The sequence below is a fragment of the Mesocricetus auratus genome, unplaced genomic scaffold, assembly GCF_017639785.1.
Source record: "Mesocricetus auratus isolate SY011 unplaced genomic scaffold, BCM_Maur_2.0 Super-Scaffold_100029, whole genome shotgun sequence".
Lineage (NCBI taxonomy): Eukaryota > Metazoa > Chordata > Mammalia > Rodentia > Cricetidae > Mesocricetus > Mesocricetus auratus.
Window position 1 is genome coordinate 2,948,995 of NW_024429210.1, and position 16,323 is coordinate 2,965,317.

Here is a 16,323-nt window from a genome sequence, read left to right on the forward strand (position 1 = left end):
TAACACCTTCAGCAAAGTGGCAGGCTACAAGATCAACTCAAGAAAATCAGTAGCCCTACTATATACAGATGATAAAAGGGCTGAAAAAGAAATCAGAGAAATATCACCCTTTACAATTGCCACAAACAACATAAAATACCTTGGGGTAACGCTAACCAAACAAGTGAAAGACCTGTATCGTAAGAACTTTGAATCTTTAAAGAAAGAAATTAAAGAAGCCCTCAGAAAATGGAAAGATCTCCCATGCTCTTGGATAGGTAGGATCAATGTAGTAAAAATGGCAATCCTGCCTAAAGCAATCTACAGATTCAATGCAGTCCCCATTAAAATCCCAGCACAATTCTTCACAGACCTTGAAAGAACAATAATAAATTTTGTATGGAAAAACAAAAGACCCAGGATAGCCAAAATAACCCTGTTCAACAAGGCAACGTCCGGAGGCATCACCATCCCGGACCTCAAGCTCTATTATAGAGCTATATTCCTGAAAACAGCTTGGTATTGGCATAAAAATAGACAGGTAGACAAATGGAATCGAATTGAAAACCCGGGTATTAACCCACACACGTATGAACATCTGATCTTTGACAAAGAAGCTAAAAACATACAATGGAATAAAGAAAACATCTTCAACAACTGGTGCTGGCATAACTGGAGACTGGCATGTAGAAGAATGCGAATTGATCCATGTTTATCGCCATGCACAAAACTTAAGTCCAAATGGATCAAAGACCTCAACATAAATCCAGCCACACTGAACCTCTTAGAAGAGAAAGTGGGTGGTACCCTTGAACGAATTGGTACAGGAGACAGCTTCCTGAACATAACACCAGTAGCACAGACAGTGAGATCAACAATTAATAAATGGGACCTACTGAAACTGAGAAGCTTCTGTAAGGCAAAGGACACAGTCAGCAAGACAAAATGGCAGCCCACAGAATGGGAAAAAATGTTCACTAATCCCACATCTGACAGAGGGTTGATCTACAAAATTTACAAAGAACTCAAGAAGCAAGTCTCCAAAACATCAAAGGACCCAATTAAAAAGTGGACTGCAGAACTAAATAGAGAGTTTTCAATAGAGGAGTCTAAAATGGCTGAGAGGCACTTGAGAAAGTGCTCAACATCCTTAGCCATCTGGGAAATGCAAATCAAAACAACTCTGAGATACCATCTCACTCCTGTCAGAATGGCTAAAATCAAAAACACCAATGACAATTTATGCTGGAGAGGATGTGGTGAAAAGGGGGACACTCCTCCATTCCTGGTGGGAGTGCCAACTGGTTCAGCCACTTTACAAATCAGTATGGAGTTTCCTCAGAAAAATGGGAATAAACCTACCACAAGATCCAGCAACTCCACTCTTAGGCATATATCCAAAAGATGCCCATTCAGACAACAAACATGTCTGTTCCACTATGTTCATAGCAGCTTTATTTGTAATAGCCAGAACTTGGAAGCAACCTAGATGTCCCTCAACTGAAGAGTGGATACAGAAAATGTGGTACATCTACACAATGGAGTACTATTCAGCAGAAAAAAATAATGGAATCATGAGATTTGCAGGCAAATGGATGACACTAGAAGAAACCATCCTGAGTGAGGTAACCCAGTCACAAAAAGAGAAACATGGCATGTACTCTCTCATATATGGATTTTAGACATAGATCTCGGGAGTGCCAGCCTACAATCCTATGGCCAGAGAGTCTGGGAAACAGAAACTTCATTTAGCGTCTGATCGAAGAAGAGGCAGACTCCCTTGGTTAAGTACTGAGCTGAACTCAAGATAGCCAGTAACAGAGAGGGAGGACTGATGATCAAAGAGATTAAGACTGGGCTGGTTTAACCCCCAGAAACAGCTGACCAGACAAAGGTTAACTCTTGAATCCCAGGCATCAGCCTGGGAATCCAGCATGGGACTGATCAAGACCCCCTGAATCTGGGTGTCAGTGAGGAGGCCTAGGTAATCTATTGAGCCTTGGGCAGCAGATCAGTACCCATCCCAAGTATACACACGGACTTTGGACTCCCATAGAACAATGTGAGGTACACTCTCACCCTGAACTCTTGGGGAAAGGTCTAGGCCCTGCCCTATATGAAATGACAGACTATGGACACCCCCATGGAGGGCCTCACCCTCCCTGGGGGAATGAGGAGATAACGGGGGGGGGGGGTTGGGGGGAGGGCATGGGAGGAGGGAAGGGAAAGGGAGAGGGACCTGGAACTGACTTGTGAAGCAACCTTGTTTCTTATCTAAATTTAAACTGGAAAATAAAATAAAAAAGGAAAAAATAAAATTCCATTTATTCTGATATTGCCATTTTTGTGTCACTAGTTAGACTAGTTTCCATGGGAAAGGTAACAGCAGATGGTATATTTTCTAACAAGCTTACTCCAAGGACAAAGACTTCTTAATCCAGTATTGTTCCCCAAAAGACATAATGTCCTGTTACACGACTGACCCAAGAATGCATAAAACAGGGAACATGATTTAAAAACCCTGGTCTAGACAGTGAAGATCTGAGCCTCACCATGGTTCTGCCTCTGATGATCTACTTCAAGACACCCTTGCCAAATCTGCAAATCTGGCATGATATACACACACAATGGAATTTTACTCAGCCAGGAAGAAAAAGCAAATCATGAAGTTTACAGAAAAATGAGTAAAATCAGAAAGTATTACATTTAGTGAGGCAACCCTATCTCAGAAAGACAAAAATTATCACATATTCTCATTCATATATGGGACCTAAACTTTAGCGTCTCTTTATACTAAATAAGGATTATTAGAATGGGTGTAGGTGGTGAAACTAGATAGGGTTCAATGAAAGGGGACAAGAGGTATTGAGGAGGAAAGAGGTCTGAGAATAGGCTGATGGAAGTGAGGGACCATGGAGAGATGACAAGGAAGAAGTAGGGGGAAAGAAACTACTAATTTTTTTTCTGAAAAACTACATAATGAAACCTATGTCTTTTTGTAAGCTAATAAAAAAACTGATGAAGTCCATCCAGGAGGACAACAGGAACTGGTGGCAGAAATAATATACAGGACGCTGTCTTTGCACTCATGAACTCAGGGAGCTGTGTTTACTTGCACAACAACTGCATAAGATTGGACATGTCATCATTCCACCATGTATAAGGCTCTTGTGACCCTATCCCTCGCTGGTGGTCTATGGAGAGAGTGACAGAGAGAGAGGTCAAAGTAGAAGGGAGAAGAGGGAGATTTTAAGGTAGAAGGGTTTCAGAGGGGGGGAAATGGGAGAAAATAACAGAGTGAAAATGTGCAGAAGTCAATATATTTGCATGAAATTGTATATTGTCAGCTGATTCTCTTAACATTGAGTATTATTATTTATAGTATGGAAAACTTAGTCTTTATTTCCAAATGTTACTTAGCTTCTATTTTTTCATCTTGGATACCTGATTGTTATCCATGAAACTTTCCTAAACCTTCTATCTCCAGTCTAGGCAATGAATAGACATATGCCTACCACAGGCACAGTGAAATAATTCTACTTATGTGGATTTGAGTTTAATAACATCAGACTTAAAGTTTTACTTGTTTTATTTTATTCTTTGAGAATTTCTAGTGTTGTGTGAAATATTGACCATGATAGTAAGTTTCAATTGGAATTGGAAGAAACAACTATCCAGTCAACAATCTGGAAAATGAGAGTCAAATGCACACACACCCCTCCACACACACACACACACACACACACACACACACACACACACACACAAAAGAGTTGTTTGTTCCATTTCCATGTGTTTGTTAGTTTTCTGTTGTTTGTGTAGCTGATAATCATCTTTAATCTTTTGTGGTCAATAGGATGTGTAGTATATCTTGATTTTCTTATATATATTGAGACTTGTTTTCTGCCTGGGTGTATGATCACTTCTGTTGAAAGTTCAGTGGGATACTGATTGGAAGTTGTATCATTTTGTATTTAGGTGAAATGTTCTGTAAATATCTCCCAGAACCATTTCTTTATACTTTTAATTTGCTCTCACTTTTCCCTCTTTAGTGTTTGTCTGGGTGACCTGTCTATTGGTGGGAGCAGGTACTAAAGCTTCCTACTATGATTGTATGTAAGGCAACTTGTGATTTAAGCAGCCATAGCAGAATGTCCTTTGTGAACTTAGGTTACCTTTAGTTTGGTGAACAGATGTTAAGATTTGAAATGTTATTTTGGTGGACTTTACCTTTGATGAGTACGTAGTGTCTTTTTTTTTTATTAGTTGTGCGATTTCTATTTTAGTTAAATACTAAAATGGTTACACTGGCTTGCTTCTTAAGTCCATTTGCCTGAAATAATTTTTCCAACCCTTTTCCATGAGGTTATTTCTCTCCTTGACTTTGAGGTATGTTTGTTGGGTACAGCAGAAGAATGGATGTCAGTTTTTGCTTGCATTTTGTTAGTCTATACCTTTTTATTGAGGAGTTCATATCATTGCTACTGAGAAAAATCAATATTTTTGATTGGTGAATCTGGCTACTTTGTTAGTGGTTGTGGTGGTAGCAGTTGTGTTTGTGTGTATGTGTGGGTGTATGTGTAATTCTTTGCTTTCTTTCATTTGATTTTGATGGTCTGAGATTATTTCCCTGTTTTCTTTTGGAGGTTGGAGGTTACCTTTTAGAAAATTCTTTATGACTTGATATGCAGATAAATGTTGTTGTAATTTGACTTTTTTCATGAAATGTCTTATTTACCATCAATGATGACTGAAAGTTTGCTGGGTATCATATTCCTCTATGGCCTTTGTGGTATCTTAGAGTTTGTAGCAGATGTTCCCATGACTTTCTGGCTTTTAGTTTCCACTGACAAGTCAAGTATAATTCAAATACATTTGCTATTATATGTTACTTGGTCTTTTTCCCTTGCAGCTTTTAACGTTCTTATAAGCTGATACACATCTCCTTTCAGTTAAGTAAATATTCTTCTATTATTTTGCTGAAAGTATTTTCTGTGCCTTTCATCTATATTTATTCTATAGAAATAATATCCAACTATTTTAGATGCTATCTTTTCATAGTGTCTCAAATTCTATTGTTTTATGGTAGGACTTTTTTTATTTAACATTTTTTTCTACTGATGTTGCTACATCTTCCATGCCTGAGATTCTTTCTTTCATCCCTTGCATTCTGTTGGTGAAGCTTGCCTTTGTGGTGTTTATTTGAATCCTTAGACTTTATTTCTATATTTCTCTAATTTTGGGATTTCTTTATTGATCCTATTTCTACTTTCAGGTCTTGAATAGTTTCATTACTTTCCTCCCAATGTTTGTTTGTATTTTCATAGATTTTTTTCTATTAAAAATTTGATATTCCACCAGATTAAACAATACATTTTCAGTAATCCAGTCATACAGAAAGTACTGGAAGGAAAACTCCAAACTAAGTAAGTTAACTACACTCATAGGAAAAAAGGCAACAGATAACCCCAAACTCAAACCCTCTGAAATAAGACTCAGTGCTCTTTCTCTTTCTTAACCACTGAGCCATCTCCATTAACAAACTAAGGAAAAATTCAAATTTCCAAACTATGTACATATGCAATGGAATTCCTAAAGCAATTCAGATGACATATTCCACAGACATAGAAAAAGAAAGGTGTAAAAAGCAAAATACCATGTCTTTGGCATGGAAACACATAGATCAATGGAATTGATTTGAAGACCCTGATATTAGTCCACTTGCCTATGAACACGTTATGTTTGAATCTAGTTTTGTCATGGATTATCTTGTTTTCTCCCATCTATAGTGATTGAAAGCTTTGCTGGGTATAGTAGTCTGGGATGGCATCTGTGGTCTCTTAGTGTTTGTACAATATCTATCCAGGACCTTCTGGCTTTAGAGTTTCCATTGAGAAATCAGGTGTGATTCTGATAGGTTTGCCTTTATATTTTACTTGACCTTTTTCCTTTTCAGCTCTTAAAATTCTTTCTTTATTCTGAATGTTTAGTATTTTATTATGTGCTGAGGGGATAATTTTGTGGCCCACTATATTTGTTGTTCTGTAAGCTTCTTGGGCTTTCATTGACATGTCTTTCTTTAGGTTGGGAACTTTTTCTGATATGATTTTGTTGAATGTGTTTTCTGCACATTTAAGCTGGGTTTCTTCACCTTCTATACCTATTATTCTTATGATTGGCCTTTTCATGATGTCCCATATTTCCTGGATATTTTGTGTTAGGGATTTGTTGGACTTAGAGATTTTCTTTGGTTGATGAATCTATTTCTCCTAGTGTATCTTCAAACCTGAGATTCTCTCTTCCAGCTCTTGTATTCTGTTGGTTATGCTTGCATCTGTAGTTCCTAATTGTTTACCCACTTATTCTAATTCCAGCATTCCTTCAGACTGTGTTTTTTTATTACTGTGTCTATTTCAGCTTTCAAACATTGCAATATTTAAATTGCCTCTTGCAATTTTTGGTTTGTCTTTTCTTCCATTTCTTTAAAGGATTGTCTCATTTCCTCTTTTATTGTCTTTATCATCTTCATGAAGTTGTTTTTAGGTCACTCTCTTCTACTTCATCCTGTGTTTGGATGTTCAGGTCTTGGTTGTGTATTTCCCTTAGACTTTGGTGGCATCATATTGGTTTTTCTGTTGTTGAATCTGTTCTTTTATTGTTGTCTTCCCAACCCTTTTACCAGTGAGCACAGGTGGGGGTCTCTTCCTCTCCTGGTGTGTACGGTCCCAAGGTTCTATTCCATTAGGTGTAAGCAGGTCCAACTGATGGGTCTCATCATGCATGGGTTCAGACAATTCTGAGGCACTACCTCTCCTGTTCGGTAGGAGCTGGATTACACAGTACCGTCAACAGGCTTGTGGTTGTTTGGTCCACAGGGTTAAGTCCACCTGCCTGTAATCGCCAGGCCAGGAGATCCCAGAGTCCTGTCCATTATTGTTTTCAGAAGAAATAGAACTCAGGATGAATGTACAAACCTGCATGTGTACATGAATACTGTCTGTCCTTAACTTACTGCATTTTAAATTTGTGTCATGGAAACAAAGGTGGAATACCAAAAGAGGCAGATAAGAAAGATTTATTTATAAAACTTTACATAGAACATTTTGTTTCCTTGCTTGGGAAAAACATATAGAAACTATTTCTTCTTTTTTATTGTAGCAATGGTGTTATCAAATGTGTACCATGCACCTTGTTTTAAACAAATAAAATACAAGAAAGTTGTTTTATCTGAAAATACTTAGAATAAATATATTTTCTCTATCTCTGTTTTACATCCAAATCTTTGGCTCTTTTTCAGAGAAAGAGTGTTGCCACAGTGTGAATATCACTAGAGAAATTCTGACATTTGGTTGATAAGATTTCCATTAAAATATATTCACAGAAGTACAGTGTAGCTAGTGTATATAGCTCTTTACAACCTTTATCATTTTCAAACACACTCAGTAGCTGCATGAATAAAACTTACTAAAACATCTCCAAAGAAAAGCAATTCTAAATAGGAGTGAAAATAAGTGAAGGATACTGTAAATAATTGGTTTCCTAGAGCTGAGAGGAAACAGAGAATCAGAGATGCCATAAAAAATTCATTTTATTAGCCTATATTTATTTTGCATGAAGTGTCATATGTAAATATTGAGCCATTAGTATTATCTTGGTAGCTATTATTCATATTATTGTAGACATACGAAACATTGGTATCCCATAATTGTGTAAGTCTGCAAGAGTTACGCACAAGAATATTTCTTTCTCTGTAATATATTACATCTTCATTTTAAAAAGTAGTGAGACACACTGAGAACATTTACTCTGCTACTTTTTCTTTTCATCTGTTGCAAATTATAAAATATGGTGTTTGGTGCTAACAGGGAATCAAGTTCTAGCTAATATGAAAGATTTTTATGTCTTAATTAGGGTAGTATGAATTGTGTTCCTATGCATTAGTTCCTGATAAATTTTCATTTCAAATTAAGCTAAAGGATAGTTTTAGAGGTTGAGTTTGTGGTTTTCTATTTTTGCAGGACTAATGATTTAACATTTGAGTCCTACTTGTTTGGCAGTGAATCCATATATATATCGTATCCTCCACACTCTGGTTTTGTTGCAGTCTAAATTGCCTATGCTGCCTTTCAAATCACTGTGTAGGCCTTAGATCCCATTCATTCTATTCATTTGTCATTTCTTTGTCTCATCTGTCTAGGATGTCACAAAGTATAGTAGATAGTATGAAAGAGCAATTAACTATTTCCAGTAATAATACATATGTTAATATTTAATATTTGAATTAATGGTATCCTCATAGGAAAGTTTGCTATGAAACATTATTTTAAGAAACTACCAGTCATTGAATTGCTTTACCAATGAAAATGTTTGTTCATGAATACAGTGAAATATAACTTGACAATATTGCCTTGTGCTTAAGAAAAATATGAAGTGAAGAGGTAACATAAATTGAACTCTTTTTAAAAAATATTTTGAGGAAAGAATAATTTTAAAATATTAAAATATATTTTTCTTTAACAGAGACCTTCAAAAATGTAACACATAAAATTGAATAAAGTTATAAATTCTGGGAGCAGAGCAAGATAATAATGGAACATGTTGTTCCAGCATTAATTCATATAGTTACATCCATTTACTCACAATCCACACAGCATTAAACTATCTTCATAAAAGCTTCAGAAGAAAGATAACAGAATACTGTGTTTGGCATCAAAATTATTATAAAAAATATGGATTGTAGGAGACAGGAAAGAATGAGTTACCCTTGTTTTACACTTTGACACTCTGAGAAATTTGGAGTCACTTGCTTTAAGAATTAAATCTTTTAAAAACCAATACAAGTTATACCATTGAATAATGGCATAGTGAGAAGGAAAAATTCTAAATGTATGAGAACTTCAAAATCAGAATAAACAAATATATAAACCCAATAATAAAAATACCCAAGAAGAGATATAAGCTGCAAATAATCATTTTAAATCTCTATTAATGTGTCACTTTGACCAGAGGATGCATTATTGAGATAAAACGTCAAATAGAGAAGAGAGATAAATCACAATGCAGACACACTTTATTTAAGAGAAATCTCCAGAATAATCAACAGCTGCAGGACACTAACTCTGCTCAACAACTCGTGGAATGCTTGCTTTGTCTTTCGGTAGTCTACAAAATAAGTCACTAAAAAATAGGAAATTTATAATATATCCTTTTTCAACCACAGTTCAATAAAACAAGAAATCAAGAGCAGAAAGAGAAAAACTCAACAACCCAGAATATCACATATATGGAAAGTGGATAATGTACTCTTGAACCACAAAATAATTGAGGATGAAATTTTAAGTCCCTTTGAGAAAATAGGAATAAAACATTTTGAGCTTCTGGGATATATCAATATCAGAAATGTTCCTGGTTTTTGATATCTTTATTATTATAGCAGAGGGACCAGGAACAAATCATATATCTTGGAAATTCTAGGTGGTAGACCAAACCCAGAGTGATAGAAAGAAACAATTAAGGTTAAACAGAAATAAAAGAAATGAAGGTCAAAATGTTTAAAAGTTAATGCAATTAAAACTTTGATTTTTCAAAATGATAAGCATTTCACTAACAGATGAAGATTACAATAAAAGAGGAAAGAATATCAAAATAAAATTTGGAGTTCTTTCTGAGTGATACTACAGAAATGGAGACATGGGAAATTGTTATGGACAGCTTCAATTCAACAGAATTGATAGGTTAGAATTAACTGATAAAGTTATGGGTATTAGTAATAAGTAACATGACTGAATAAGTAGAAAGATCTGAGAAATGAAGTAGTTAGTGTCAGGTTAGTATGCAGCTTAATTTACAAAACATCAAGAGACATGCTCCTAATATTTAAATTATTCCAAAAACTTGAAGAGGAAGAAATTCTTCTGAAATTTTGTGAAACCAGGATGATCTTGCTATGAATTCAAAGTGGAAAACATACGAGAGATAGAGAATGGATGATATATGATAGATAAATAGAGTGAGAGAGAGAGAGAAAGAGAGAGAAAGGAAAGAAGGCAGGCAGGCAGGAAGGAAGAAAGAACCAGTGTCCATAAATGAGCACACATGTAGAACTTGTCATTGGAATATTTTGGCACCAATTCCAACAGCACAGCAAAATTTTTCATCACAGTTAATGAATATAATTTGATATAATTTATTAGTTGGATTGAATCAGTTTTAAATTTATTCGATACACATATTTTAGAGATTCTTAGCCCATCAAAACAGATGACATGAACATAAGCAAAATGGCTTGGAGAACAAGTTGGTTAATATAAAATGAAGAGTCTTGGGGGTCAGTGAAATCTTGGATGGATGTGCTCAAAGTCCATCCTATAATATATAAATGACCTTCTGGCAGGTAAAGGAAATGCCAAATGTGAGCCTACTCTGAAGTCCAGTAAGCAGGATTCCTCCACAGCCTCTGCTCCAGTTCCTGACTCTAGTTTCCTGCCTTGAATTCCTGTCCCCACTTCCTTTCATGATGGTCACTAAATTGAAATTCCTCCAAGTAACCTTCATTCATGGTGTTTATTACAGCAACAGACAACAAACAAGAACACCCATGTTGAATATATCTACTGGATTTTTATATATTTAAGGTAATTTAGAATTTGAGGGAGAAGGAATATAAATCGTGGGATAGTAATTCAATATCCTGACACATCCAAGGGCTGGTGAGATTGTTCAGTAGTTAAAAATGATGCTCTTAAGGATGAAATGGCTGTGATTCCCAGTACCCATGTGGTTGCTTGTAACTACCTACAACTACAGTCCCTAGGGATCTGATGCCATGTCTGGACTCTGCAATGCACTGCACATTTGTCCTTCAAAGACCATAAAAGCAATCAAAGCACCAATACATATAAAACAACATATAACAATATATATACATACAACTTTGTAATTTTTATTAATCTAGTGGTTGAAAAAATATATGGAATGACTTTATTGCCTCATGCATATAAAGAAATTCAACTCCAAAGAGACTAAATGACATTGAAGGGTGTAGAACAGGGTGTTTTAATGTACTGGTCTTTGGAATTAATGAAACTTAGGTTTGAATCTTGCTCTTAAAAATGTTACATTGGGAATTTTAAATAGTTTACTTAGGCTTTTTCAATCTCATTATCTATAAAGTAGACAATATCTTTTGATCAGTTTTCAGGAAGATGTACAGCTTTAATGAACAATATGGGACACGCAGTAGACATAGGTAAGTGATGACATGTCCATGAAACACCTGGAGACACAGGACCCAGGGACTCAAAATCCAAATGCAATTGTTTCACAAAACTCCTTTGATGATGTCTGTTTCTCAAAGACAATATTGTAAACTTATAAAAATAGTCTTGGATTCATCAAAATACAAAGCCAAACACAAAGAGTTAATTGCAAGACTTCTGGTACTAGGCCTTCCTGAGGGTATCAAGAGCATGTTCTTTACATATTTCCAAATGTTGCTATTTTATCTCAGTTTTCTTTGCCTGCCCATTCATGTTCACATGAAGTGCTCTCATGGATACCCATGTTGAGTGATCCACACATATGTCAATATTTATCACATTCCTCTGCTGTAGAAGCACTAAGATGTATTCTGCTTTCTCAAAGAGCATCTCTCTTCCTTACCTTACAGCCTGTTCAGTTAGACCTGAAATGCACATTTTAGTCATAACTCATAGTGACAGTGACAGAGAAAACCTGTAAAAAACAAAAGGATATTTGTTATAATTTCAGTAAATTAATTTTCCTGAATTATCAAGAATGAGTTTGACTTTTCTGTGTTTTCTTGTGTTCAGATTATAAATCAGGAACAATTTTCATATCACATTCACTGCCACACAAAAAATAAAAATTGCTTCTACTTTCTTAAAATGAAGAAGTCCTTAGTGACAAATTCTTGTGTGAATTACACTGGCAGGGGTTCCCTGACTCCCCTCTTTGAATTGAATTAGGCTGCCAATAGCTGCTAAAAAATGTTTTGCAAGTTTTCCTATTAACTATTCTCTATGTTCCAGATATGCAGTTGCAATAAATGCCAGTAACATTATTGTAATAACATCATAATTTACCAAATATTTATCAAGAAAACATATGAACTTTGATTTCATAATATGTAATGCTTTTAAATACTTAAATAATTTTCCCTGAAGCCTCCAATACCATTTGGTGAAATGGTATTCTATCACATTTGTCAGCTATTAGAGTTAAGGACTTCTTAGTTTATTAGTAATACAAATGTTATGACTGAATTAGAGAAGCTTCCCTAATCACTGAAAGGTCTTTAAAAGCTCCAACGTAATTATATCTTGTAATTATCAGAAAGTAAAGTTCTGCAATCACTTCCACAGTCAAGCATTTACTTGTTCTCAGCCTGCAGCTATGTGTGGAAAAGATTAGCTTCTAATTATAGGGTTGGAAAATAATTAAGGTGAAATAAAATTTTCATTTTAACTTTCATATGCTATTTGAAATAAGGAAGTATTCTTCCCTTATGAAATGTTTCAAAAGTCTTGGATATTGAATTGTTATTATACTTGAAGAATCAATGGTAAGGGAGGTGAAGAGCTTTCTTTTATTTATCTTGCAAAAGAAGTAAATAGGCAGAATACTTATACTATGATAAGTAGGTTAACTTTTATTATGGTAACTAGCTTATTGAGTTGATTTAATTAAGAAGATTCACAGACTGGTAAATAAACAGACACTATTTTTAATGAACAGGTAATTATAGTATTTTTAAGGTTGATTTATATATTTTTGTCTTGAATTATATACTTGTAAATTCTTTTCTCAGGAAAGCAATAATTCAGAAAAATGTTTGTCAAAAATTCCTCAGTTCTTAAAAATATAAGCATATTTTGAAAACACCATCCCAACCACAAGACCTTTGAGTTACAATCTATCCTGCCTAAAAGATAAACTAGGGCAATGGTGACACAGAAGTTGTAGAAGTAGCTAACCAATGTTTGGTTTGACTCAAGGCCCAAGTCGTGTGAGGGAATCCATACTCCACTCTGCTTGGGTGGCCAAGAAAGAGAAACTAGATAGCCCAGAGACTTAGGGTAAAATCAAACACCACTGGTATTAAGAATGTATCAATTACATGACTCCTAATGAGTCTGCTCTACTCATAGACCAGTACCTCATCAGCTCATCATGAAAAAAGTTTTCACCTGCAGCAGATGGGAATAAATGCAGAAACCCACAGCCAGACATTATTTGAAGAATCTTCAGTTCTAATGGAGGTGTCTCCATTAAATTCCTCCTCTGAGAGCTCAGGAAACTCTATAGAAGAGGAGGCATAAAGAGTGTAAGAGCTACTGTATGGAAGATACCAGGAGATCAAGTTATGGTGAAACAACTAACTAAGGCTTATATGAACTCATAGACTGACACAATAATCACAGTGCCTAGGTGTCTAATTGGATCCTCTGCATATATTATAAATTCAGCTTATTAATTTTATGGGGTTCCTGAGTGAACAAGAGTTCATTAATTCTTGTGCCTCTTCATGCAACTCTACTTTCTGTTGTTTTGTCTCCATGTGTTTTGGGTATCTGCAGAGTCTGTAGCTGAGGTGTTTGGCTCTTCGTGATCTACCAGTTCACTCTGTAGCTTTAATTGTCAAAATGCAACAAAATAAAGACACAATCAATGGGGATTAGAGATTATGAAGTTCCCAACAATTTTATTCAAGATTTTTATGACCTCCCACAACTTCTTGAATTCTGCCATGTTCTTCCTATATTTTCTTGCCCTTCTCACCCTTTGATAGATCTAGCCATTGCTTGTATTGGAACCAGGTATGTTTGTTTGTTTCTTTTTAACAAATAAAGGTGTTGGGCTGCTAACTGCAGTAATTTCCAGTAGGTCCAGTCTTGTAAACCATCTCAAAGTGCTACCTCTGCACTTACTCCACAAAAATAGTTGACCACCTGTCCTTAGACTTCTTCATAGTGTGCTATATGGCTCCTTCATGACAAACATATACTCTGGAAGAGAAATACAGACTGAGAGTTTTCACTGAACAGCATTTCAGGGGCTTCACTGGGTCCTGAAATCTTCATAGATTCCAAGCTTCAGATTGGTAGAGAATGGCTGATAGAACTTGATCTCTTCTATTTGTATAAAGCAAGCACAGAGAAGAGCTCAAGGCACACCTTTACAATGCTTTTGTGGATGCCCTGCAAAACTCTGCTTTCATTGAGGATTTAATTTCTCAGGAAACTTTTAGGGGCACATGTTCAGATTCAACCACATCATGCAATAAACATGATATTTCAAATCTGTATCCCCGGTCTTTTCTTCATTATGTCAACTTCCTCTTATTTCTCATGATTCTCACTCTACTTGGTTCCTTCTCCAAACAGAAAACAAACTGTATGTGACTTATTTCTATTTCCTGGACCTTCCACTCCTCTATATAGGATAGCTCTGGTATTCTTCAAGACCACTGGGATCCAGTTGTAGAGAGGGATGAAATATGAGTAAAGGAGTCAAGACCATGCTGGAGAAAAGTACAGAACCAGCTAATCTGACGTAGTAAGAACACACAGAAACCCAGTCATAATGCTGGTGATCCAGCATTGGAATGTACCAAATCCTCTGACTGTGGGTATCAGTTAGGAGGCCTGGACAGTCTGTGTGACCTCTAACAGTAGAACCAGTATTTATCCCTAGTGCACAAATGGACTTTGGGAGCCCATTCCCTATGGAGGGATAATATTTCAGTCCATAAACAAGGAGGAGGGCCCAGGCCCTTCCCACAACTGATGTGAAAGACTTTGATGGTCCCTCGTGAAAGTGCTCACCATCCTTGCGGTGCTGGAGGGGAGTAGGTTGGGGGGTTGGTAGGAGGCATGGAGGGATGGGAGGGAGAGGGAAAAGGAGGGAATTGATATGTAAAAAATTGTTTCTAAATTTAAAAAGAGTTAAAATTTTGCATCTTTCCACATTGGAGACAAGAATAGTATTTACAAACTGTCTTCTTTTCTAGCTTGAATTATGAAAATAATTTCACCATAATCTGGAGAATTCAGATTTTCAAATATATCTCAGTGAAGTTTCCCCATTTAATGGAGACAGATTATTGTGGATAAGCAAGATTATTTATCTCTCTATGTAGTCTCACTTCTACTTCTTAAAGATTCTATGTTATTTCATCAACAGTATAGAATTGTGATTCTTTCACCATTTTCAGGTGAATATTAATAATGAAGGCAACATTGGGATTTGTTATTCAAGAAATACTAGAAATTATGAAACTGAAGTAATTAACACTTTCATATCAGAAAATTTATTGGGAAATAGTAAGTTTCCTACTAACATACTACCATTTTTCAGAATGGCAAAAACATGTGCGTTTGCTGACCAGGTATAGAGCAAAATTCTTTTATAACTACTGAAGAACAGGAAGCACACTGTATCTCCACTTTTAACACTAAGTACATTATTATTGTAATTCACATAAAGGTTTTGTCATATGCAAATGATTTTTGCTATACCACACACAGATGAAGTATAATCAGATCGAAGTGACAATTGCACCAATGTCCAAGTGTGTGAACCAGTGAGTTTAACTGGGACTTTCTAACAGAAGCATGAGTGAGGGATTACTTACAAGATCAAGGATAACTCAAATAAGCAGATGCATCATGGGAAATCCTGAATGATGGAAAAGCCCACTCCACCATAGATGACAACTCATGAAAGCTGTATCCTTAGCACCCTCTACCCAGATCTGAAAAAGAAGCACAATCCTGAAATCTCTTCATGCTGGTTGGCTGGCCAGATTACCCACCCGCAGAAGTTTTTTGCTTGTTTTATACTGCCACAAGGGGCACTAGAAAATCCTGTAAGTCTCTGTTCTTCTAGACCTGCTATCTTTTATTTTTTTTTTTGAGTCCCAAGAGTCTCCTCCTTTCTCCTGAAAAAATTTAGTAATCACATAAACCTACTAGGTTTATCTCACTTCTCTGATTTTATCTCAACATAATTTAACATCAATAACTGTTTTGTCAAAGACACCATTTTGGTTCAGTTCAGTAGAGAGTAGTATATGATCAATAAAAGAGGACCAAGGGGAAAAAAGCAGAGACAGGCATAGGGACAGAAAGAGAAATTGAAGTGTTTCTTCCTTCCTTCTTGAGTTCCTGGAATAAACTTAATGCCTGACCTTCCAGGCTTGATTCTCTTCAGTTTTTTCCTCCCTGATGTCTGTCCCTGATGTTTTTTCTCTGCTCCCTAGGTCATGACCTGCTTCCTGGCACAAGTAATACATGAATTCCTTATCTTTTTAACAGTTTGGAT

The 16,323-nt window shown here is 35.9% G+C and overlaps 1 long non-coding RNA gene across 2 annotated transcripts in view; it reads right to left on the reverse strand.

Moving 5' to 3' along the window:
• LOC121134711 overlaps window positions 1–16,323 on the reverse strand; it is a 58,696-nt gene that overhangs the window by 7,679 nt on the left and 34,694 nt on the right. The window contains exons 3-5 of one of the 2 annotated variants that reach the window (XR_005871834.1): window positions 13,188–13,299; window positions 11,641–11,712; window positions 9,099–9,156 (exon numbers count right to left, since the gene is read on the reverse strand). This is a non-coding gene — a long non-coding RNA (uncharacterized LOC121134711). Of the gene's footprint in view, window positions 1–9,098; window positions 9,157–11,640; window positions 11,713–13,187; window positions 13,300–16,323 lie in introns of those variants that run through there. The other variant, XR_005871833.1, reaches the window with a different exon arrangement.